The sequence below is a fragment of the Harpia harpyja genome, chromosome Z, assembly GCF_026419915.1.
Source record: "Harpia harpyja isolate bHarHar1 chromosome Z, bHarHar1 primary haplotype, whole genome shotgun sequence".
NCBI classification, from domain to species: Eukaryota; Metazoa; Chordata; class Aves; order Accipitriformes; family Accipitridae; genus Harpia; species Harpia harpyja.
In genome coordinates this window covers 82,044,975-82,070,624 of record NC_068969.1, presented here as the reverse complement: position 1 = coordinate 82,070,624, position 25,650 = coordinate 82,044,975, and the positions used below count along the sequence as shown (strand labels likewise).

The 25,650-nt window shown below is 39.0% G+C and overlaps 1 long non-coding RNA gene across 1 annotated transcript; it reads right to left on the bottom strand.

Moving 5' to 3' along the window:
- Positions 1-1,723: 1,723 nt before the first annotated feature.
- LOC128137798 (uncharacterized) lies at positions 1,724-9,008 on the bottom strand. Its single transcript, XR_008233846.1, has 3 exons — positions 8,473-9,008; positions 2,787-2,851; positions 1,724-2,067 (listed from the first exon to the last, which is right to left on the bottom strand). It is a non-coding gene; the product is annotated as an uncharacterized LOC128137798 (long non-coding RNA).
- Between the last annotated feature and the right edge of the window lie 16,642 nt (positions 9,009-25,650).

Genomic DNA, 25,650 nt, shown 5'->3' with positions numbered 1-25,650 from the left:
TTTTAATTTTTCTAAAAGCAAAATGGAGTAGAAAGATCTGCCCATAAAAGGGTATATAACACAATTAGAGGGAAATTCCTCTGAAGCTGTATAATCTGTCATGTAAAGAGATATTCTCCAGCATTCCTGAGATGAAGAGACATCCTAAACATTCAACCAGGTTTTAATTTGCTGATAAGCAGTGATAGGAGATGACCCTGGCAGCTGTATAACAAGTAAATATATATTTCAACAATTTTGTAGAGTAAGCAATTTTGCTTAATCAACCAACAAGACTATTTTAGAAATGAATATGGCCTGACAAAGCAGAACATGAGTTCTTTGGTACATGTACTATCTGATGTGGCAGCAAAGAAGTCCTGATGAGGATTAAGGAACACATCACAGAAGATCTGTTTGGACTAACAGTGGCCATGCTGAGAACCAAGTATGACACTGCTGCATTCCATTTAAGGGGCTTACAAGTCATATTGGCATTAAAAACCAGGATGATGCAGTCTGCTGTCTACTTTGAGTCTGAATCAGTGCTCCAGGAACTCTGGGCATCTTTCCTTCATGTAATTTTGCTTCAGGAACAGGTCTCAATCCATTTAGCATATGACCAACTATTCCTCTTTCATCTGATAAAGTATTCCTGATGATCAGCATTTTTCCAAGTCCCTTCTACTTGAAGATGCTGCAGAAAGTGCACTGGCAATTTGGCATTCAGGACTTAAGCTGGCTTGGCTAGATTTTCCCTTGGCCCCTTCACTGCCTTATCTACACAACCACTGGGAGGTTTTCTACTGAAATCATCAGTCATTGCTTCTACTAAAAATAGAAGCTATTTGCTATATAAGGAGATCAAAATTATATTATGACCCTTCCTTACGCAGGTTTCTAATGTAAAACTCCTGGTTTAGGGCACAGTAAATCAAAACCACAAATGCTACAGTAAGCAGAATTTAAGCAGAGATATTCTGGCTATAATTAGGTGCTACTATCAGTAACACTTGAGTCTGATTACATTAGAATTTGAAAATAGAAATTGCCATTTCTCCAAATGAAAATATTGCTGAGGCAGGAATGATTTTTCTAATTTTTGACAAAACCATTTATTATAGGAAAAGCCAATTCAAGAAAACAAAGAATGTTTCTATGAGAACGCACCTGTCTCAATGAAACTGCAACCATGGAATGGTGTTTGTTCTTGAAATAACAGAGATGGGTAGCTCAAATACACTTAATGAGAAACAAGAGTTGGATGGGCTGGTCATTTACTTGACAAAGGGAGATGTGGGAATACAATTCGTGTCCACCTCCTAAGCAGCCCAGTTGCATGTCTGGATCACAAGTAGTGGACAGTTTCCAAACCAGTTCTACTGGGACGTGAAGTCTGGAAAATGGTGAGGGAATCAGCAGATAAATTTACTTGCTGGGAAAGAGGCAAGGGAGTTGGTTTATTCTTTGTTAATGATCATATTTCAAAGATATTGCTGACTGAGTTATTAAAATCATGTGTCATTTTATAAGTCTAAAAATATACATATATTAACACTGAAAAATTACCAACTACCAACACGCCAATATTTGTTCCTGTTGAAATATCTGACAGAACTCCAATATGCACAAACTTTATTCTAACATTTTTCCAAGCAATTCTTCATCAAAATTAATATGAAAAGCACATTCTACTGCATTAGTATAAACTGTAACCACAAATTGGAAATACTGATACTTTCTTAAGGCCACATTCTAACAGCTTTATTTAGATGGGATATTTTATGAAGCATTATAGACATCACCCAGTCTTGTAAGCTCTGTAATAATTTTGAAAAACTTTGTAGATAATGCTTTCCAAGACCTGGCTAAATCACTCTTTGTATTACAATAGTCACCACCATACTTCTAAGGGTTTATAGCAGAATAAAATCTTTGCAGACTCTTCAGCTGAGGAAAAGAGATGGCATCTCTACAAAATGTAATCCTACAAGTCCTCAGTGTCCAGAGTCAAAGGCTACTGCTTTCTTCCATGGGCTTGCCTTTCTCCAGGACTTCATGGTTCCCATCCAAGACAACACATGCAACCTGAAAATGAGTTGCCAGGAAAGAATCAAGAAAACTTTTGAGGCTATACATAGAGATACACATACTTACATATCTGTATCTATATATCTGTAGCTACATATCTATATCTATATCCGTATGCATGTACATGTACACGTGCACACACACACATGCACTCAGAGTGAGGAGTACAACTTGTGCTTTGGAAAATATCCTGCGGCTTTTAGTTTTTGCATATGATTCCACAACAATAGCAACTCCCGGAATTGCAAGGAGTAACAGGTTACAGTCTACTGAAGGTAAGAGTCACACTCTTAAGTCATACTTGTAAAACTTCCCATGCAAACAGTTGTGAAATCATCTTTAATCACCTTTTCTCTACTTTACGATGGGTTGCAATGAAAAGGTATTTTATACAACGTTATTTATATGCTATTTCTCATAGAAACCTGCAAAAATCCTTAAGCTTTATATATGTTGACCAAATAGGGAGTAGAAAACTTAGGAGCCTAGTAATAGAATAATTAGTACTGGTAGCCTTAATTACTGAAATTATTGCCCAGTGGTGGCTTGCAAGTAGTAACTGCTAATTCTTCAAAAAGCAAAACGTGAAACTAATTTTACTGATGTGTTTGAGTAATTTGATAAGCGTGAAACTCTATGAGTGCAAGAGTCTGTGGCAAATAAGTGTTCAGACAAGTTCACCTAAAATTCCTGTTTCAAGATACACTGTGCATTACCTTAGACCCCTGCTGGTGTAAGTTGATTTGATTTCCACTCATCTGCTCCAACACCAACTTAATCACTGCAACAACAACAAAAAGGCACAAACAAGAATCCTAAATATCCATAAGTGCATCTCAATGCACTTTTATAAAGAGGTCGGATCTCTTTACGGAAATTGCAGATTTGGACCTGAACATACAAGAGCAGACAGCATATCAGCCACACTACTGTGGAGTCATAAGATGAATCTCTATACTTATGAGTGTTGGGCTGATATGTTAAATGAGACCAAACATGAGGCATATAAACTATTATTTCACCACAAGTGTGATGTGTCCTTCATTAACAGTAAAATAGTTAGTCCAATATAATAGTCTATGTAAGTTCAGTCAGAAACTGGTGGAATACAAAGTAGATATTCCAGTCTGCTCCATATTCCTGAACTAGTTTCCTACAGAGTACTTCCTTAGCTGAGAACATTTTAAAATTATAGTTCCAAGAGAAGATTATATCTGCCAGACTTTTGTAAGCACCATACACTAGATCTTCTTTAAATTGTGCTACGGATAAGGGATAGACCCAGATGGGTGCATGACAGCAGGTCTGTAGTTTAAAAAAAAAAAAAAAAAAGCCTACGGCTTAGTCTACAGCTCACAGATTAAGAACTAACAGCAGAAGGGATCTCCAGCCAAAGCTGATGATTTGGGCCCAGAGTGAGGTTTCAGCTGAGCATAAAGTTTCAGCCGGTGGTCTGGAATGAGAGCTGGATCCAGGCTGGAGCACCAAGTTTAGAATAAGCTGATAAACCACAGCAGGAACTGGATGAGATGGAGGATGCCAGTTAACAGAGAGAGGTCAGAAACAGGTGTGATTCAGGTACAGGTTGGTTGGATAGAGATTCATTTGAGACCAGATAGACAGATAAGAGGGGATTTTGTATGTGAAGCTAAGACCCAATACTAGATTTGCCTTATCACGAAGGAGTTAGCAACTGGGGTTCACTTGCTCTGGTAGCACAACAATAGGAATTGAAAGAGCTGTGGTCCACCTAACTGTTACTGATCTGGCAGGAGCTAGGCTAGGGTTAGTCTAGTACCTGGAGGATGTCCCTGGCTGGATTTTACAGGCTTTATCAAAAGGGTTATTGCTATACCTTCAGCATTCACAATGTTTTGGGCTGCAGAGTCTGTGTGCAGAAAAAGTGAAACAACTGCAGATCAGTCTCTGTGCACCAAAGGACTCTGCTCACTGGTCTTAAACTGATATGTAGGCCATGCTTACCTTAACCCTGTAAAGATTTGTTCCAATTTCTAACTTAGTCTTTTTAAAATGAAAGGAAGTTGACGTGAAAAATTAGCTATATTAGATATGCCAGGCAACCAAATAGCCAAAATAGCAAAATTCACAAATATTACTGGTTTTATTTTTGTTTTTTTCTTGTCTCTCTGGGTGCATTAGCTATCCTACTTGCTAACAGTAGAGATACAGTATGTATCTTGGGGAAGAGCCACCTAGGTGTTACCTATGAACACTCTGAAAACAGAAAAACCACAGAAGCAGAAGGTCCTTTGAGCCTTTCTCCATGAGATCCTGGCAGTTCTGTATCTCATTCTTTACCTTCCATGATGCATCTCAGAGAACTTGCCATCTCTGTGTCTCCTGGAGGACACATCTTTGCATAGCTTCATTTTTTTATCCTCTCCTGCCCTGCATTTCATTATTTTTCTAAAAAGCAAAATACTTGTCATGTGCCATAAAGCTCTGCTTGCATCCAGTTCCCATTTCCCCAAAGTAGAACTCCGTTTGCATAGGTAAATAAACATACTGTTTAAATTAGGGCTCCATTTTATTGAGGGTATGGAAAGGGAAGGAGGGGTCAGAGGAAAAAGTGCCAAAAGCTGTTTTTCTGTGTTGAGCAAACACGTGGGAAACCAGCATTTGCTTCAGGGAAGAATTTGTTTCAAAAGAAGAACACTGTGTTTGTCATCAAAGACTGGGGGATTTGCAACCCTAACCACATCTTCAAAGTCTTATGGAGTCTGACAATAAGAAAAAGAAGTGTGGATAGCTAGAGACAGAGAAAGTCCTTACAGACATACAATCAGTAAGTGTGAGTGAAATGCAGGAAACACAAAGCAGGCAGAAAGCGACAGAACAGATTCCACTGAGGAGTACACAGCTCTGCTCTCTCTCTACAGAGCTGCAGCCACATGGGTTGGGAGTGAGAGGTATAACATACTAATGAGTCTGAGCTAGGGTGATGCCAAAACAGCAAAACAGGTATTTTTATTTCTGAAGTAGCTGTAAGCTACTAGTTTACCTGTTTGTGCAGTAAGAGCTGTGGAGTAACTTCATGAAGGGCACCATAGGCCAGATCAGTGCCAAATATCAGGCCATCCTGAAATTAATAGAAGTTTTCTTTAATCTCTTCCACAAGACCAAAATTTCACCCTAGTGTAATGAAAAATTCCTCTTCCAGTCTAGCATCTGTGATTTTTTTTCTATTCCAGTTGTGGGTTTGGAACAATTCTTCCTTTGTGTTTTGGCTGGAAATGACTTTTCATTCGCAAGCTGGATTGCAGCTATTGCTACTGTACCTCTACACTTTTGCTGCTGCTCTGTTGTGGAGACCTTTTTTCTGATCAAAGCTTTTCCCCAGACTCATCTATTGGCTGTCTCTCATCCAGAGATCCAGAACAATGTTTCCCTAGTGGACTGTTTTCTTAAGAACTAGGAGCTCCTTGTCAAGCTCCCTGTGTGTCTATCTTGCCTCTAGTGGGAACGTGAGTAGAAGTCTTCATACATACCAGCCCTCTCAAATGGAGCTGGCTCCAGGCTATATAACGTCACTATGTAATTTAGCTTTTAGCAATAATTTAAATTTGGATGAAGTTCATATTTTTCATGAGTTATTAGCTAACTTCAAAAAGCAATAGCTTCATAGTCCCATCAAGACATAAGGACTGCTACACAATTACAGAAGCTATCACAGAGGAGACAAGGTATTTAACAACTGGCATCTCCTAAGACTTTTTTTTTTTTTTTACACCATTTTTCTTCGGTGAGGCTAGATCTTGACACTGAGTGAGTAATTCACAATCAATATGTCCTTAGGATCAAATAGTCCTCCTTTTCTATAAGCAGGGTTGCCAATGGAAGGGGTTAACAGTAAATAGCACAGAATTGTTCCATTAGGGAATGACTGTAAGCACTGAGGACTTCTTCCATTTCTTTTCCCTCCTGTAGTTACTGTGTTTTTCAAGTGAGCCATTTGGCAACCCTGAAACTTTAGCCTTTATTTCTAGATATAAATCAGAGAACCGTCCCCTAATGTTGACAGTTGCAATATAAAATCTGATTCTTTCAAGTTTTTAAGTGGTCCAGTGTATGAAATATAAGAAATTGCAGAACACATAAATCTAAGGGGTTTATATTCAAGTCAATGACTCACTTTTAACATAACGCAGACAGGATACTGAAGTGCCAAGGTTGAGGGTGAAGGTAACAAAGCTATAGTAAAAATTAGTGCCATTTTTCCCTTCAGCTTTTTCAGCCTGCCTAAGACAGTAATGCAGAGATGTATACAGCTACTGTGATAGAAACATCTTTTAAAAACTAATTAAAAGATCAGAAATCATTCAGACATAAATGATACTTGTGCATGGATTTGTAAATGGAATATCAGTGATCTCATGCAGTTTTATTAAAGAAGCCACAGAATTTGCCTGTTGCAGATGCAAGCATCTGCTCTGTGTTTGAGTCCTCGCAAAGGTGCTAACGAAGTATTAGGGGTCAACATGGGCTTTCAGCAAGTTGTTCCTCCATTGATGCCGCTTTCCCAAATGGGAACCCACCACACTGGGAGAACGGTGTACCTTGTTTCAGGTAGACTACATCCCTAAAATGTTAGTGTGACTAGAGACATTAAGAGAGCTGCAGTCTAAGACAATCCATCTGTGCAAATAAAGAAGAGTTTACTTCCAACAGCGATGGTGGAGTTTGCTGGGGATGTAATTCCTCACAGGCAGTAAGCATTTTATTGCCAATATCTCACTTTTCATTGCACCTGAACTTCTGACTATCTATTAACTGTTGGATATTCATTACATAAATATGAATGGTGGCTCTGTTCTCTATATTTCACTTTTTTTTTAATGACTGAAATCTGGCAACACAGTCTTGGATCAATCTAACAACACTTTAATAGCTTTGGGGAATTTTTGTTTTTTTCAACATAAGAAAAAAATGTTTTCACAACCGTTACACATGCTGTAATAATATCCAAACAAAAAAATCTCATTGCCTGAGGACAATGCGGAAACATGGAAACCTTGCTGGAATAATGCATCCACGCAAATAAACAGGAATTTATCTGTGTGTGCGCTCTCCTCAATGTCTGCTGGATTTCATTCATACAAGTCAATATGGCCGCCACCCTGGGCCCGGAGCTGCCGGGGTCTGGCCAGGGCCCTCCCCACCTCCTGCTGATTGTCCCAGGCCAAACCCTGACAGGACCTGAGCTGCAGGTGGGGGACAGGCCCCATGGCTGTGTCAAGGGCTGCCCCCACAGCCAGGCACCAGGGGTCCTGGCCTCACAACCGTGCCAGCAGCTGCACCCACAGCTGTGGCTAATGGAGCTCGTCTGCCAGGGGCTTTGCCCAAAATGGGGCCAGGACACAGCAGCAGGCAACAGCCCTATGGGCTTCCCTAACCCACTGCACCCAGGGCAACCCCTGCCCCACAGTTCCCCAAACACTTTAATGAAGATCAGGTGAAGGGTATGGCATTTTACTAGTCTGGTGAGTCTAATCTTCAATGTTGTGTAATGTCTGGCCTACACAACAAGCATTAGCCCGTCCTCAGCAGTCATTTCCTGGCCATCCAGGATGACCTCGCTGGGTGTCCCTCTGGGCAGAGGGCAATGCCCCCTGTGCCCTGCCCCAGGCTCCCAGTTCACTGCTCTGGAGCAGTGTTTTGGAAACAGCAATCCCACAGCCATGGCTGAGGCTCCCTTGCTGAAGCTCCAGCAGAGCAGCCAGTCTGTCGCCAACGGCACCATCCATTTCATGGCACTGGCTGTGGGAACTGGCTAAAAGGGAGTGAGTCCTTGTAGCCTACTACATGTTAGCAGTGACTGAGGCCTTCAATTATGAAATGGCCCAGGTGGAGCCACATAGAGCCTGGGAGAGCTCTTGGACCTGGCTGTCACTTTGGAGAGGTGCCTGATGGCATGCAAGAGAGAGCACCAGAGCCCTTGGAAGAGCCCAGCGACACTTTCCTCAACTTTATTTACCACCCACAGAGGAGAAGCCCATGGAGATGGGCACCACTCAACCTTACCCAACACCCCAAAAGTGAAGACACAGGTGGGGGAAGGATCACGCTTCTGCTGTGGTGAGAAAGGCCACTGGCTGGAACAGCCTCCATGCCCAGACCACTGCAAAGGGAGTGCAGTCAGGAGGCATCTGCAACAGCACCCTGCCACACAGTACTCCTTGTCATCATCCTCTCAGGGTGGGTGCACTGTCCAATCCACTGTGCCCACAGTTTTGTGGCCTCTGAGTTTGTCTGGAATGCCCAAATGCCTGCTTGGCCCCAACACACCTCAGCCATGTTCATTGCTATGGATGGGAGCTGTGGAGATGTTCACCTTAGGGTAAACCATGGGCCTTGAACAGTCAGAGATTCTTGTGTACCCACCTCTATCCTGTCATCCTCAGGCTGTCTTGGCTCCAGAAGCACAACCTCATCATTGACTGCTGGTTGGGATCCTTGTGCTGATGAGTTGTCACCCTCAGCTCCCAGTTCATCTTCCCTTATGCTGCCACTTCAGTCTTGCTGCTTCCTGACTCAAAAGTGTTTCTTTGTCTTCTCAGCTTTGGATTTAAAACTTGTTCAGTGAAAGAGCAACTAAAATTAGATGACTCTCCCCTCAATATCATTCATTAAATAACCTAGTGGTTTTTGTCCTCTTCCCAAAGGATAACTGTCTTGTCACAAAATCACAACTTCAGATGTCAGTCTTCTTAACAGTCTTCTCATTAAGAAAGAGAGAGCTGAAAGACCTTAGTGAAGTGCCATTTCACTTTAAGTGGTCCATAAAAACTGAGCTGCATAAAAGATATGACAGCGTTCTGGCATTGTAGTACCCCTGGTATACACAGTCTTTGACTATGTGAGATTGACAGTCTCCGAGCGCTTCAGTTTCTGACTTCTTCGAAGAATGAGAGATATTTTTAAACTTGTGGTGGTACAAACTTACGTCTATTTCTCTCTACCCAGTAGCTTTGTGGGCTATCATTGAGGTCACAGAGCTTATACACTTTTTCTCCCCCTCCACGCAAAGGTCAATGGATAGTTTTTATCTGGTTTTGGTATTGCATGATGACCACAGCACAGCCTAGCCTTTGCCCAGCATGTGTGTACTATCTGAATTTAGCACTTCATTGCCTTGGCACACCACTCCTACACACTGAACCAGTTTTATGAACCCTAGATAGAGGACATTTACAGAACTGTTCTCTCTGAAGATTCCAAATTTAAAGGGCCTGTAAAAGGAAGAAACAAAAAATTCCTAGAGTAGTTTGCAAAAGAATGAAAATGCAGAATATTTGAGTTGAGTATCAATATGAACCTGTGTGTATTTATAACCCGATAGGTGCATCTCAGCATGTTTCAGTGTTTTTTCCAGTCAGCATTAATTTTCAATCAAATGAGAACTTAATGGTCGTCCTTTCTCAATCTCACCAGTTCAGTGAGGTAATTCTTTAGATGATATGAGAGGTATTTGTTCACCTATTCCCATGAAGTTATATATTTCCTTCAACACATCCTCAGTTTCTGTTATTAACATATACTCTCTGGAAGTACTTTTGTTTCCAAGATTACTAGCGCCCATTCTATATGATGCTTCCTTAGTGGCATGCCCAGAACTGCAAGATGTTGTACTACAGTCACCCAAAAGGAAACTTGCACATGATATACACATAGCTGGCATTGTTTGCTGTAGAAACACTAGACTGCAGATAAAAAGGATGGCCAACTGTCTGTGACATAAAAAATAGGCAGGAAAATAACAGCACAGATCTTCAGCTGTCATGCATGTCTGTGGAAACTCCAGATGATAATCTGAACCATTTTATGTAATTACTAGCTACCTAGCTAGGTGGAGCTGATATTCCTACACTATACACATACACACAAATTATTCTATGTTTTCTATTATGAAATCCTGGGTCAGAGAGCTTAACAATTGGGCTCTAGTCTCACTGCTACTTAAACTGTGGTCAAATAGACTTTATCTTCAAAGACTCATGGGCTGTTTGGTTTCTCTTGAATAAAATGTGATTGAAATTGATTGGACAGTTTTCTTAGCTACAGAAAAGCCCAAAACATTTTATTCTGGACAGATTTTGGATATGGTTTTTCCCTCTGGTTAGAAGAAAGCTTCATTAAGAAGTGAGAATTGTTACAGGATCTTAACAAAGAGCACAGTCAGTGCCTTTATAGCTGAAGTTAAATGATTGATATATTTATTATAAAGAATAAATTCATCTAATGACCATGCAAATTAACTTTTTTTTTCCACATTTTTATTTTATACTCAGCTGGTGTATCAAGCACAGCAAGTCCAAATCCTTCCATTTCTTTGATGATTGCTATTTTCTAGTTGCCTTGATAGTAACAGTTATAAACAGAACTCTTCAACTGAAAATATGATTACACTTTAAGCTAAGTACCAATGTTAAGAATTTTTTCCTTACAAAAGCCTTCAGTTCATGCTCTTGTAATAAAAAAAGTTATGGTACTGTCCATTTACATTACATTCTGAGAGCCTGATCCAGCTCCTGTGTAACTCTGCAAGAATGTCTCCATTGACAGCATTGAAGTACAAAACTACCGCAGTACCAGATCCAAATACCCCTAAGCTTTGAAAAAGGTTGGAATGTTATCCAAACTTTTGACTCAAATCCATCTGTAGTTAAACTACAAAGTACAGTCTTGATTTCATCTTAGACTGCAATGGGTATTCTAATTATGCAAAATTTTAGCAAAGAAAATTAGGCTCATAATGACATATAAGGAGCTGCTAGTATGCCAATGAAAATACTGCATTATTTTCATTGGCAACTTATTTTAGAAAGCCGATTGATATGTTTTGACATCAGTGGAAGTTTCATTCAAAATTTATTTTATTATTTATACTACTATTAAAATACACATTGGCCACTTTAGGCGGTTTGATTGGAAAAAAAGACCGCCTCAAAAAACTAATTGTCATATTCTACTACTATGAAAAATAACTGAAATCTCTGCTTTTTTCTTCAATAACTGTGTTCCTTTGGTAGATTCACGTTCACATTTGCTTACATTAGTGACAACAAACAATGTTTCTATGTTTTTTGTCTTCCACCGGACATGCAGAATCATGAAACTTAAGAAAAAAAGGCTTTGAGCTGGATTCTCTCCTGTCTCATTCTGAAGAGCAGAAAAAGATACCTCTGATTTGATTCCTCTGGGTCTCATATCCATGCTCTCTACACAGAGGCTACCAGCCTGTAGTGCCTACAGCACTGCAGCCTTTCCTATTGCCTTACTTCCCACCACACCTCAGAACAGACCATGAAAACATATCATTGCTTTTGGTGCTCCATCCAGTTCTCACAGACTCTGGACAACTTCATCTAGGGTACTTCCTGGAAGCTTGCTCAAAACTACACATGCACAGCTAAAACAAGGCCATAGGTCTTGCAAAAGTCCTATGTGTTAAGAAAGTAGGTACACATCACTGCAAATTTCTGTGGAAGCACATTCAAAGGTAGAAATCATAACAGAATTTGGTTTGCAGACCATTAGTAACAATGATAGGTGAGAAACCAATCAGCTTATTTCTCAGATCACCGTTTAAGTTTAGGGAGACAGTTGACATTGCTGTTGTTTCAGTTTTTATCTTTTTTTCCTTGAAAACTCATCACACATTTATGACATAAGTCCCCACCTTGCCATTAGTTTTCTGAGCAGAATCACTTCTTAATTGCTCTGAGTTTGAATTAATTCTGTTGATAGGAAGAAGATAGATTAGATCTATCTTTATTCACACAAAATATCTAGTGCATGGATGGCTTACAATTTCACACTCTGGACCAAACTCATACTTTATATAAGAAGATAAATCCTCTTTGAAATTTCACATTCCTTGACTAATTTGAATTTGATACTTTCTTCTGAAAGTACAAATTCATTGAAATAACTAGACATAAGTGAGTATTTACAACATGAACTGAGTCTAGCTGTCATGATTTTGAAAATCTTTACTTTTGCCAACAAACACAAATCTTTGACACAAAGAATAAGCATGTGGAGTGAGTAGGAGTATTTTTCAGCCTGTTTTTGTTCTCATTCTGTCTTTAAATGCTTGCAAATGACCATCAGTTTTGTTTCCAAAATGAACCTGTGGTTCATGCTAAAATAGCCCTTTATGGCCATAATTTCACCCATGCATATGGTTTATATTTCTGAAAATAAAGGAGTTCCAGTAATTTATAATACTGAACCTATTAAAAAAAAATCTATGCTGTAAAAGTCCTTATTAAAAGAAGCATTTTTTTTTAATCATTCTTTGTAGCACACATTAGCATCCTAAGAAGAGGCCTGCCTCTCATTTTCATTGCTCACCAAGAGCCCTACCTGAACAGCCATTTTAGACACACTGGAATGCAAAATGCCTGTTTGGCATGAGTTATTGAATAAACATTAAAGGCATTACCCTTGTCCTATCAACTTGCTACGAGAACAAGTCTGTGCTCTTGCAGGTATGGCATGTAAATTATCTGTGTCTGTTCCTGTTTTCATTTAGGAATTGCTGGAACCACACAACAATAACTCCTCTTTAGCTAAAGAGAGTGTCATTGCAATCCCCAAAATGTTTAACATGGTAGTTGATTGGAAACCATTACCATTTTGATTTATTATATATCTCCTATATAACCCAAATGCAGTTGAAATGCTGTGCAAGCTCATTTACAAAATACCATTTCTTAGAAACGAGGCAAAATGTAGAATAATATTGTCAGATGCCTCGAGACAAGTGTTTTCTAAAGGAAAGAAATGTTTGTTCATCTTCGTTGCAATGGTAAATGAAGAATGGTCAGGAAAAAATGGAGGACTATTGGAGAAAATTCAAAATATTCTGGTTAGAAACACACCAGTAGAACTGGAGAAAACCCTTGCCTCAGGAAAATTTTTATTTTAGGCAAAATTTTAATATGCAGAATACATATCAAGCAAAACCTGATTAAATACATTAATTTTACAATGTATTTCCTTTGCTTCACAACTCGATGTTCCACTTTCCCTCAGAATGACAGGCAGTTTTTTCAGTGTCTTAACACCAAAAGATTAAGTTTATTCAGATTAGTCTTCAAAGTTTGAGGGTTTTATCCAAACCAAACAGCTGAGCTTGTGGAGTTTTACTTATCAGTAACGATAGGTGGTTCTTTCTGATACTCAGGTGATCAGAGTTGTTGTTCCAGAACTGACACTGGGTGTCTTATTGACCTCAGACCTGCCATTGTACCCCTGTTTCTTATTTTCCCATCCATAAAATTAGGATAATGTCTCCTTTATAAAAACATTTGATTTACTGAGAAATGTGCTTTGTAGGAATATTATCATTATTCATTTAAAGAATAAACAGAACCAAAATTTAACACCTCCCAGACTCTGGGGGAAGACTGGAACCATATCTGAAATTGTGGTTTCTGACTCAGCTGTCATTTATAAATTATAATTAACACTAAGCAAAAAAGTACACATTACAATGATATATTCTACTTCCCATCCAAATTTGAAAAATAAATGTTTTTCTTTCCTTTGAGCTAGACGACTCTACCCCCCAAATAGAAAAAGTAGTTGGTTTAGATACTTTTTTGTTCTCCTCAGATAAACAAAAAGATGCTGAACTGTTGAAATAACAAAGTTTGCGAGCATGTATGTTCTCTCTGTGGGCCAATGTCCCTCTGAAATTTCAAAATAATTTGAAAAACCTGAGAAACAACTGTTCAAATTACAACTACTGAGCAGAATAATTAAGCAAGAGCTTTCTAGTGACCAACAAAAGGGATCTAGGCAGTCAATTTATTAATTCTTGTGGAAGTCAGTGTTTAAAAGCTCCTGCAGCTTTAAAAATTTCACTGTAAGTGTATCCATATTTTATTCTGTGCCAGTTTTAATCCTACTAATGACAGTTGTTTGACCCACAGGTCATGAGAACTATGAAGCAGATTTGCAACTGCTGAGTGCCCTCACTTCCAATTGACTTCCATTTAAATTGCACAGTCCACGTTAGATGGTGCTATGACAAGTCATAGTCACCAGAGAATCATGGAATCATTTAGGTTGAAAATCACCTTTAAGATCACTGAGTCCAACATTCCATATCACAAAAATTTTTGACCAGATTAATTTAAGGGAGTGAGATTCCTTAATCTAAATCTAAATCCTGTGACCTCTTCCCCCAATTGTGCTCAGAAAGAGATCCCCAGCAATGCCCATCATTTGTCTGTTCCTACAGTAGGCAAAAGTAGTCTTTGTCAAACTCCCTGTGAAATAATTAATCATTGCTGATGGCTGATCAGTTTTACTAGAAAGCAAATATTGTTGACAAGTAATAAAGGTGTGTAATTTCTTTACGTTTGCCTTTGGCTGAACTTTGTTTCTAGTGAGGGTGAGAGCCCAGCTAGCCCCCATTTCAAGACAGTCCTGGTAAGCACTCATTTCCATCTCAGAAAAATTAGTGTGCTAGAAAGTAGGGCCTAGGCATCTCATTGCCATGCAAATCCATGAAAATAATAAATCTATGCCCTTAGCATTAATATGTAAGGCAATAAGATATATCAGCTATTTTTCCAGTAGAGCCAGGAAAAAAGGATTTCTGTCTGTAAAGCAGTTGCATGCAAAGCCTACAAATAGTTTTAAGTCTCTTTTAGCAGCAAGAGGGAGTCAGATAGTACCTTCATTTTCAGGAGCTCTCTGCAGAGGCCATCTTCACTCTGCAATGTGTCTTCTTCTCCAGTATAGTATATTACCTACCAATAACCTTCCAGTTATTTTTACAGTTGCTCCTGATATTCTGTGTCTTCTGTATGTAGCTTTTTTTTTGCTCTACTCGGAAAGCAGCCAGAAAAAATGTATTCATATCATTGCTGAAAAGAGTTGTTTTCTGTGTTTTAAGTGGTATACTTATATTCAGTCCAAAGTTTTGGAAAAAGAAGCTGTACAACAAATGGAAACACACTGTTGTGTTACCAAGAAGTGAGCAAATTCGGGTGAACATGGGTAGTGAAGGAAGAAGGAGGAGGTGAAGGGGAAAGAGAGCATGAAGAGAGAACAGTATCTGGGGAAAAAAAATGTGTTCCAAATGATAGAATTTACTTTGGTATAGAGGTCCAGTAGCCAACTTAAACATAATTGTGGCCTGCTTGAGCCCTTCTTTAAGAGTTTATAGCAGAGAAGGGTGCATGTGTCTGAACAAGGACAAACTCTTTTCTTTCGGCATCTACATTTCATTCCTCTTGGCTGCAACACCTATAGGAAAAAAATGCAAAAACATATCCATGCCTGAGAACAGAATCACCTCCAAACACCAAGGCAAATGTATGCAGTATTAATGCACATTACCTTTCAGGTTTTATTTATGCACAGTGAAGAGTTGTGAAAACTTTTAATTTCAGTTGCCACTTTCATTAATATAGAAATCAGTAGTATTATTTACTTCATTATGGCTTCCCCCCAGTTGAAACCACAGCTCCCATTCTATATATCTTGGCTCACAGAGATTCTGGCTTTGCAATTTTTATGTCCTGTTTGTGTTCTTTCATTTTGCTGCCAGACTTCCTATTTGCTTATATAGGACACCCTCCTCCATTCCACTTCTCACAACTATATGAAAAGTTACAATTACCAGGTGCTGATGAAATGTCATTGGCTCTGAGAAACAAATACTAGATTTTAATTTTGTAAAAGTAACACAAATAACAGTAAGAGAATATACAACTAATAAATCAGAGAGGTGATGCTGCCCAAAATGTACAGAATCAGAATGACATTTTTGACAAGTCACAAGTGTAAGAAAATGCACTATACCATAAAATTATACTAATGAGGACCATCATAATGAATCTTTCCTCTCATGCCATGTTTAATAGTGAATAAATACTTTGCAAGTCACTTGGATGGCAGTATGTTTCCTCACCAAAGAAATCACAATAAAAAAAGATACTTGCTCAAAAAAGTGCTGAAAAGGGAAATGAAACAAGTGTTTTGTTAATGGAAGTAGAGTCATTTTTAAGCTACAGAGGAACAGTCCTGTTGCAACTTAGCAGAATATAAACCAAGAAAAGCTTAAAGTAAGGCTTTGATTTCATATATTTAAAACACGCCAGAAACTAATGACCTAATATTGTGTTTTATTGTAGAAATTGGGGCCCAAATACTTGAGGATCTCATCCTGGAAGGTGCTGAGTGTTTCTGGGGTATTGCTGGCACTCTACCAGCACAATATATTTAGCAGCAAACATGCTCATTTCTAGCGAGAGTGGTTTTTCCTCATGCTGGGTTATTTAGTCTTGTTATTGGTATGTTCAAGCTAGCCTGACCTTCAGCTATATATTTTCTTTGTTATTATTATATTTTTAGACACACAACACTTAGAGCCTATCCAAACAGCACATTATAAATGTAAAGATCATGAAGTGCAGCAGCACACTAAACAAAAACAGTGTAGTTCAGAGACTAAGCAACTACAGGCATACATACAGTCACATGATTCTCAAGGTGCATTGAATTTCATTATTTGTACATACAGATCATGGTGAATACGGAAATATAAAATAATTTATTTTAGATCAGAGAGAGCATTATTTCCTGTAGAGTAAAACGGAGAGGAACAGTTAGAGCCTTGACTTTGCCAAACACTAATCTTCAGCAAAAGGGTTAGAAAATCAAAAGTAAAAAAAAAAGTCATTTTCCATAAGCAACATGATACAGTATGTGATATATATACAGCAGGATGTGAATGTTTGAGGCTATAAGTTTGTAATGGGGAGATCATTTCTCCTTCTCCACTGATATAGTATTTCAAACAGTGGATTATATTTGGATAGTATTCAAAAGGTACAAAATTCAAAGACTGATGACATAAGTTCACTTCATCTATGGTTTCATTTAATAGGCCTTGGCCGTATTTTTTATATATATATATAACTACAAGCTAGTTCAGTTTATAGAAAATGTACCCCATTAGCAGTTTTGTGACTTTACAAATGAGCTATTGTGCTTTTGTTAGAGTGCAGGCATGTCTCTGTGTGTGTACCTATCTATCTATACACACAAATATACACACATTTATCTTAGAACACTCATTGTTTTAAACTTTAGTCATGCACAAAAACTGCAAAGTGCTTGGAGTTTCAAATGCTTTCCTGAGTGCTGCAGAAATAAAATCAGAGAAGTTATGCCAGTGTTTAGCAGGGATCAAGTGCTTAAAGGTACAGTGTTCCATTTTGCTCTGTTAATCCTTTGAAATATAGCTGCTCTTCCAATCAATTTAAATGCTCCTAAAAAATTTAGGAGAATGTCAGTTCAAGGATTAAAATGAAGAGCAAAAAGAGATGACTTTGGTTTGATTCCTCTGGGTCTCATATCCATCCATCTACACAGAGACTACCAGCCTGTACTGTAGCACTTACTCCCCACCATACAGCAGAAGAGACCGTGAATGCATACCATGGCTTTTGGTGCTCCATCCAATTTTCATAGACTCTGGACAACTTCATCCAGGGCACTTCCTGGAAGCTGCTCAAAGACTTCTGGACTTACGTTTCAGCCTGGCCTATGTTCTGCATGAAAAGACATGGGACTTTGGGAACCAACTTCAGTTTGGTTCCTAATGAGAACTGTTGACCTGTCAAAACTACCCATGCATATATAAAACAAGACCATAAGGCTTGAGAAAATCCTGTGTATTGAGAGACCCTCAGTGCTCTAACACATGTGGGTGCCCTTATATGTAATGGTGTCTCACAGAGAACAGAATAGATTTACTTACGTTTATTCTCCCTTTTTGAAAAGATCACAGACTTAATTCTATTCTATTCTTATCCAAACATGGTACTTTTCTAACAAACTCTAGCTACTGGAGTCATTCTTTTGAGAATATCAGGTTTCATCAGAATAAAGACTATGTCTCCACAGGTGGTAAGAATTGGAGGAAACAGCTTGAATGCACAGGGTAGATATTTTGAAAATCCTATATCTACATCAATTTCATTAACTGAAGGACTGCTCACACTTACTGAGCAATGCCCAAGCTGAGTTCATTGTTGATTTGTAAATTCTCTTTTGCACATGCTGCATTCTGTGCACATTTTATCCTGAGGCAGACTGAATGTTTCCTGTTAACCCAGAGGAAGAATATCACTTTAAAGCAGTCCTTTAGCACCTTCCAAAAAAGGCACCATTATAAAGAAAAGATGAGTGACAGATGGAAGTATAAACATGTCTATATCTCAGCACGTAATTTCCTGGACATTTTTGAAAGAGGGAGAGTAAGTAGTAGTTGGATATTAAGGAAAAGTTAAAGACAAGAAAATTCACTGTCAGTATAAATGCAAAAGTGGCTTAATACACAGCATAAACTGAAAAAGTGAAATGATTTTCCTTCAGAACAAACAGTCTGTATAACTGGAAAAACAGGGTATTGTCAAGACCATGCTACTGCAAAACAGACACTGACCAAATTAGTTTCAACAATCTCTTCTAAGACATACAAGAGGAGAAACAGAAAAAATATAATCTGCTTTAAAGTGCAGTTTGTGATTTAAAATCATAGTATTTAGAATATGGGAGGGATTTTAAAATATGAGGCACACAGAAGCGCTGACGTATCATGATTTTTTTTTTTTTTTACTCTCCCCACTGTGGTTTTAGCTGTTGCTTCTTCTTTATAGAAAAAGCAAAACAGGAAGGAAAATCTTTTAACTGAGAATAGTAGGAATTTCTTAAAAGGTAGAGAAAAATAAGGAAGCCCAGTTTCAGGGCTCTGACTAGAAGGTGGCACATCTTTTCTCTAATCTGTGGGAAGAGTAACTCCTAAATGATTAAAAATAAAAGTTCTTAGCAAAGAATTGAAGAAAAGGTTCCCACCTTCTACCATGTGCATTTCAATAGTTTGGGGTTTTGCCATCATAAAAAAAGTCTTCTTTTTTTCTTTTGGCCTTGTTTTCCTTATGATTAAGGAATTTATTTCCTCTTTGAGGTATCCCAAAGGTAACCAAGACCTCTCACAAAGTTTCTTGCAGAACATACCGTTACCCTACAGTCTGGCCTGTACCTGTATTTCCATGCTTTTTACAAACTGATCTTAAGAAAAGGAACAGAAGGCATTTCACAAAATCATGAGTGGCACATTGCATTAGTGTATTTAAGAATGTAAATTCTTAGCACCTAGTGTCTCCTGCTGTGCATCTTATCAGACAGTGGTGTACTAAGGTCCTGAACTGGTGACATGGCACAGTGACTTGAACTGAAGAAACAGCTCTGTTCCCAGGCCCTAGTCTAATGGGGGTGGGAGTGTGTAAAAAGCAGTTTGCTTGGGGGCAGTGGAACAAGGGGCGTTAAGAAGCAGATGCTCTCAATCTCCCAAGGAAAGCTGCTGTAATCAGTATACAACATTCTCTCAGTCAATCCAAGGCTTTCCAGGGGGTGGGGGGGGAAGGGGACGGGACGGGACGACAAAAAAAACCGACAAAAAAAACCAACAAAAATCTTTTAGCTCCTTGCATAAATGTAAGAGGATTGTCAAACTGGATAGGCAGGAATCTATCACACTAAAAATTATTATTCAAGTTTAAAGTAAAGCTTTGTTTAAGTTTTAATGAAAGCAACAGAATTTTAACAACAGAATTTCTGTTCTTTCTCTTTTTCTCTCCCTTTCCACATTCAGTTCCTCTGTCCCTGCACCTGCTTCCAGTTTTGGCTTCTTGGCAGTGATGTGTAAAGAGACATCAGCTGGCAGTGGCAAACTGTTAAAAGCTCCCCTGCAATGCAGCTTTGCAAATGCCAGCCGTTTATTCACTGGTGCATGCCAGCTTAACACATGGTTTCTTTCCCTCTCTCCTCTCTGCTCTCAGGTTTCACTTCCAAACAACAGTAAGGAATCTGAGTCATGGCCTAGCTGTTTGAGTATCCATTAAATGTGGTCACTTCTACTTGTTGTTGTCGTAATATTTTGATCCAAAGGGTGTTGCATAGAATTTCAACTATAGCACTGTTTCTTCTTTGCAGACATAGCTGTTGGACCACAAGATTTGTTCTGTTTTAATGTTTTGTCCTTTTAAACAGATGGTGGGATAGCTAAGCTGCTGAGATCTTGGAGTTATTTTGTTGGCTTTGTATGTTTCCTCTTCTGTTTTTCCAATTCCAGAATGCTACCTTAGAAAAAGACATACAGAAGAAGAAGACAAAGAGTGTGCAAGCAGCTTAAGTATTCAACACCAGCAGGCTGTTCCCATGCTGCCTTAGAGATCACAGTTCAGTCTGATCTCCAGTGCCACAGTGTAAATTTAGAGCTATTAACAACATCAGATTCATTAGACTGACTCCAGAATTCTATGTGTGGTAGGATAAAAAATTGGCCCCAATAGGACATTTTTCAATTCACTGCATCATTTCAGCAGAGAGTGAGAAAGTGCCACAGATGTGCAAGAATTCCACAGTATATTTTCCTTGGAAATTTAAAGCTTATCTTTAATGTGTGTTGTCTGAAGGTTCTTTCCAGGCCATCTGGTGAGATAAGGAATGTGATTTTCACAGTCTGAACTACTGAAGCTTTTCCCTGTATTCTAAACTCTTTCTACAGATAGTTCTGGGTAGGAAAGAATTGCCCCAGTGCTCTTAATATGGATAGGTTAAGAAACAAAGTTTTGCTGCAGGAGCATTTTGGCATGGGGCAGGAACCAGAAGCATTATGGACCTGTTGACCTCATGTTCTCTTTTAATAAGGCCTGAGCCTATTCCCACTTCTTGAAAGATTTGTATTGACTTTCACCAAGGTTGAACCAATTCCTTCTGCAAAGGAGTTAGCAAGAGCAGTGTACCCTGACTTTTGGAGTAAAGAAAAGGGATGTTGCAGAAGAGTTGCAATAAAGCCAGGAGGGATAAAAGCACTGTTGAGGGTGAGGGAAATAAATACCTCAGATATAGATAGGTAAAGCTAGTGTGAGCAGTAGCCTGTTCCAGATACTTAGCTGGATTAATATCTCTTTACTAAGCTGTGAAAAAGCTTAGATGAAATCAATCCATAATGGGTGAAGAACAGACACATTATTAGTCAATGGAAAACAACTGCATCCTAATACCTACTTACCCACGTTTCTGTTTGAGGAACTGTGACTCTAAGACTGATGCGTAGAAACCAGATGTGCTGGAAAAACTTAATACACATGTCTCTCTGTATTTTAACTCTGGATTCTAATGCTCACATGCCCACTGCAGTAGTTTACAAGATTTTCACTCTATTTTATGTAAATATCAGTCATTCAGCTAGAAGTTAATGACAGGGCTTGGGTTACACTATCAGGATGAAGGCCCATGAACATAACAGCCAGCTTACAGGCAAAGAAGCCATTGAGCTTTGGTAAGTACATTCACAGCTGAAACAAACATGGCCCTTGTATCAATCCAGGCACTCTCTGCTGCCCAGAGCAATAGTACAAAGTGATTTGGTGGGAGTTCTTTCTCCGAAAGATCAATTGCCTCAGAGTGAAAGAACAAAGAAAATAGAAAAGCTTAGAAAAGAAAGCATGCAAAGCCTGACCCACAGAGAATGGAAATAAGAACAAGTTTAAACAGCTTTTAGCATGAGGTAAAAAAGGTTTGAAGTTGTGAGTAAACAGCTGTCTTCTGCTTGATTTCTCCATATTCAGGGAAAAAAGAAATTTCTATCTATCTTCTTTGTATCTCCATACCATGGAACAACCTCCAATAACCTGATTTTTGGCTAAGTGCTTAGGTCACAAGAGGAGAGAGGTAGGTTGAGATCATTAAGCACATTTCTGCTTGCAGCTTTGAATTTGAACCCAAATCCATGGTCCTAAGACTACAAGGTGTCGTGGTTTAACCCCAGCCAGCAACTAAGCACCACGCAGCAGCTCACTCACCCCCCCCCCCCAGTGGGATGGGGGAGAAAATCGGGAAAAGAAGCAAAACCCATGGGTTGAGATAAGAACGGTTTACTAGAACAGAAAAGAAGAAACTAATAATGATAATGATAACACTAATAAAATGACAACAGCAATAATAAAAGGATTGGAATGTACAAATGATGCGCAGTGCAATTGCTCACCACCCGCTGACCGACACCCAGCTAGTCCCCGAGAGGTGATTCCCCGCCCCCACCCCCAGTTCCTAAACTAGATGGGACGTCACATGGTATGGAATACACCAGTGGCCAGTTTGGGTCAGGTGCCCTGGCTGTGTCCTGTGCCAACTTCTTGTGCCCCTCCAGCTTTCTCGCTGGCTGGGCATGAGAAGCTGAAAAATCCTTGACTTTAGTCTAAACACTACTGAGCAACAACTGAAAACATCAGTGTTATCAACATTCTTCGCATACTGAACTCAAAACATAGCACTGTACCAGCTACTAGGAAGACAGTTAACTCTACCCCAGCTGAAACCAGGACACAAGGTAACTGAGTAAAAGGAGGCAGAAAACATACCTAACTGCAAATGTTAGCATATACGATCCTTTAACTAAACAAGATGGAGCAGAAGTGCTCTAGCACCATTTTCATTTACATGTGTTTCAGCACTGTAACTGCCCCAGAAGAGTGCAGTAATAAGTATGACACACTCCTGGTTTTGGAAAGTTGGTTTTGTAAGATAGATGAAACAGATAATTCTCCTGCTGTCTCTGAAAAGGAGGAATAGATTTCATAACAAAATATGGGCTTGGCTCAAGTTTGGCTTTGTACCAGAAGCGCATGGTCACATGGTGGGTGTCCTAGATAAACCCCAAACAGAGTTTCTCGAAGCATGAAAACCTTTGCAAACTCAGAGGCGTCACAGAAAACCTGAAAAAAATGACTGATTTTGTTATGAAGTGTTGTCTTTATCCTAGCTCAGAACAGCTTCAAATATTGAGTGGAAATTACAGGCCTCTGAACCCCTGTGAACAGATGACTGGAAAAGAACTTCTGCAAACCCCATGTGGACCACATTCCCCAAATTCACACTATTTTGATCTCTTCTGCCCATATCTTTAGCAGGGTTTACACTCCTAACTACTTCTGATCTTACAGTGCAACAATGGTCCATTGGCCCATAAAGCCCACTGCTGAACTCTCATCTATCATCTGCAGTACCTCTGGTGAGGTTGAGAAATCAAGCTCTCTAATAACAATTCTAATAGTAATATCCCTTTCAATAACAGTGCAGAACATGCCTGCAGGCCGAAACTGTTTATGCTGTCATGATAACAGACTACAGCAGTTTGGCTACACCTCTTTTTTTTTTTTTTTTTTTTAATTAAAAATAAAGCATCATACATCGAAATTTGCCCCTTAGGCTGCATGTACAATCAATCACAGCCAAATCCCAGTCTAAAATATCTGTAATATCCGTATGCCTGAAAATATGGTCTTTCCTTTCTCGTAAGTAACCTAGATGTTTTTACTGCAATAAAGCAGAGTACAACTGAAGGTAAAAAACATCTTCAGTATATAGAATACTTAATTTTTGTTAATGTTGGTTAACCTTAATGAAACTAAGCAGAATTTTCCTGGTAAAATCCTCTAGACTTGAAAAGTCAAAAAGGAGAAAGCAGTCAGTTAGGCTCCAGTGCCTATGATAGGCTAAAGAATGGAAAAACTTCAAGAAATACAATGAGAGAGACCACACAGGCACAATTCCCAGAAAAATGATGCGGCAATGGAATGTTATTATCCATTTTCCTGATTTTGGTCTCATACTGTATGCATGGGACATGTAGAATTATTTAACAGGAAAACAAAAATCAGACACATGCATACTCATATGCATACAAATTATTCATATGCCTGTATATGTACAAATTATTGGCAAAAGGTTTGAAAGACTTTTAAAAATCTTTCAAAAAACAATTTTGTCTCTTCTGTTACTCAGGGTATTACTGCATTGGGTGAATCAGTTATCCAGGGCTTCCCGTTTATTCACTTCAGTTAACATACAAAAAATATAAATCAAATTCATCGCCATGGGTTTGAATGCAATGAAAACTCTGGAAGATATGCTGAGTCTTTAATCCTCAAGTGTTACATTTGGCTGAAGAAAAAGACAGAGGAGCTTGAGCCAGAGTAGCCTCCAGAGTAACGCTGAGCTCCCAAAATACTTTGGAAGAGAAGGAATCTGTAATAACAGTTAGCATTACTAGATAATAACACTATATCTGAAAGACAGTGTGCAGAAGAGTGGAATTAAAGGAATCAGCACATATAGAATTAATCTTAATTTGTCACTGTTTGCTCAACATCAGATGCCTTCATGCAGGTAAAAACCAAGAATATTGGGAAAAGACAACAAAGGCTCAAATGATCTCTCAGAAAAGCAGCATCAAGTTAAGAGATTAATAAAACCTAAAACCAGATCTGTAACACCACTGTGTTTTGTAAAATAAAACACTGTTTGGAAAACAAAATTTTCAGAAGGAAGGAAAGACTTAACCAAGATAGAATATTTGTAAGTTTTTAGATTCTCAGTGAAGTTACTTAACCCTGAAGTAATACCTACATTTCAGTGAAAACCAATAGAGTCATGGTTCCTTTCTAATTTCTTGATCAAATTCCAACATAAATAGCAATATTTCATCTAATATCCTATTACAGTTTGAATCTATATGTTGTGTTATTCACTTGTCCCAAAATGGAAAGCAGGGTTAACTGGGCATGGCTAAACAACACCTGGCGCATTTTCAGCCCAGAGGTGGTTACACTTCAGAACTGGCTTAGAAGTGGAACATGATGCTTTCTGCAATATTTATCTTTAAACTAGTGTTTTTAAGAAGGCTTAGGAGAATATACAATAGTGAGATGCCTTTCCAGGGACCTAGTTGCGTACCTTACATGGGAGCTAAATTGCTCAGATAGTTTGGCAATACATACGTTACTAGTATTTGCAAAGTTGTTCAGAACATGTTTGATTAATCACATTCTAAATTTGCAAGCAAGAACATGTTGATTTCATTCCAAACACATTCATAGTATTTAATTTGCACGTGCATTCAGCCTACATTGATAACTGTCCCACATTTACATAGTCATTCAACTTGAAGAGCTTTAAAGTAATTTACAACTCCAGAACAACTTGGTCTGAGGAGAGCCAGACAAACAGATCTCCCCTTTTCTGCATGCAGACGGGGAGGGGGGAAGGTGTCAGCCATCTGTAAAGCACTGTTTTTCATCTCTGAGGCAGACTCTGAAGAATCCTGTACACTGGCTGCGATGGCCGTGCATGGGGAGACTGTAATGAGAACCCATGTTCCTTTCCTACAGTATCTGCAGGGAATTCACTGCAGTTCAGGTTGCCTGGGGTTCCAGATGTAGCCCTGCCCTGATTTTTACCGTATGCCCCTTTTTCTCTCCCACTCAGAGCTACTTTTGCAGTTGTGTTTCCGACTAGAAGAGCAGACTAGAACAGCAGGTCTCCTTCAAACTGCCACCAGTGTGGCACAGCACATCCACCAGCTGCACTCCTCTCCTTCCAGAGAGGTGGGGCCACCTAAGCAGAGACCAGGCCATTTCCACCCTCTCATTCTTCTTGGGAATAAACCTAAAGATAGGAAAAGCA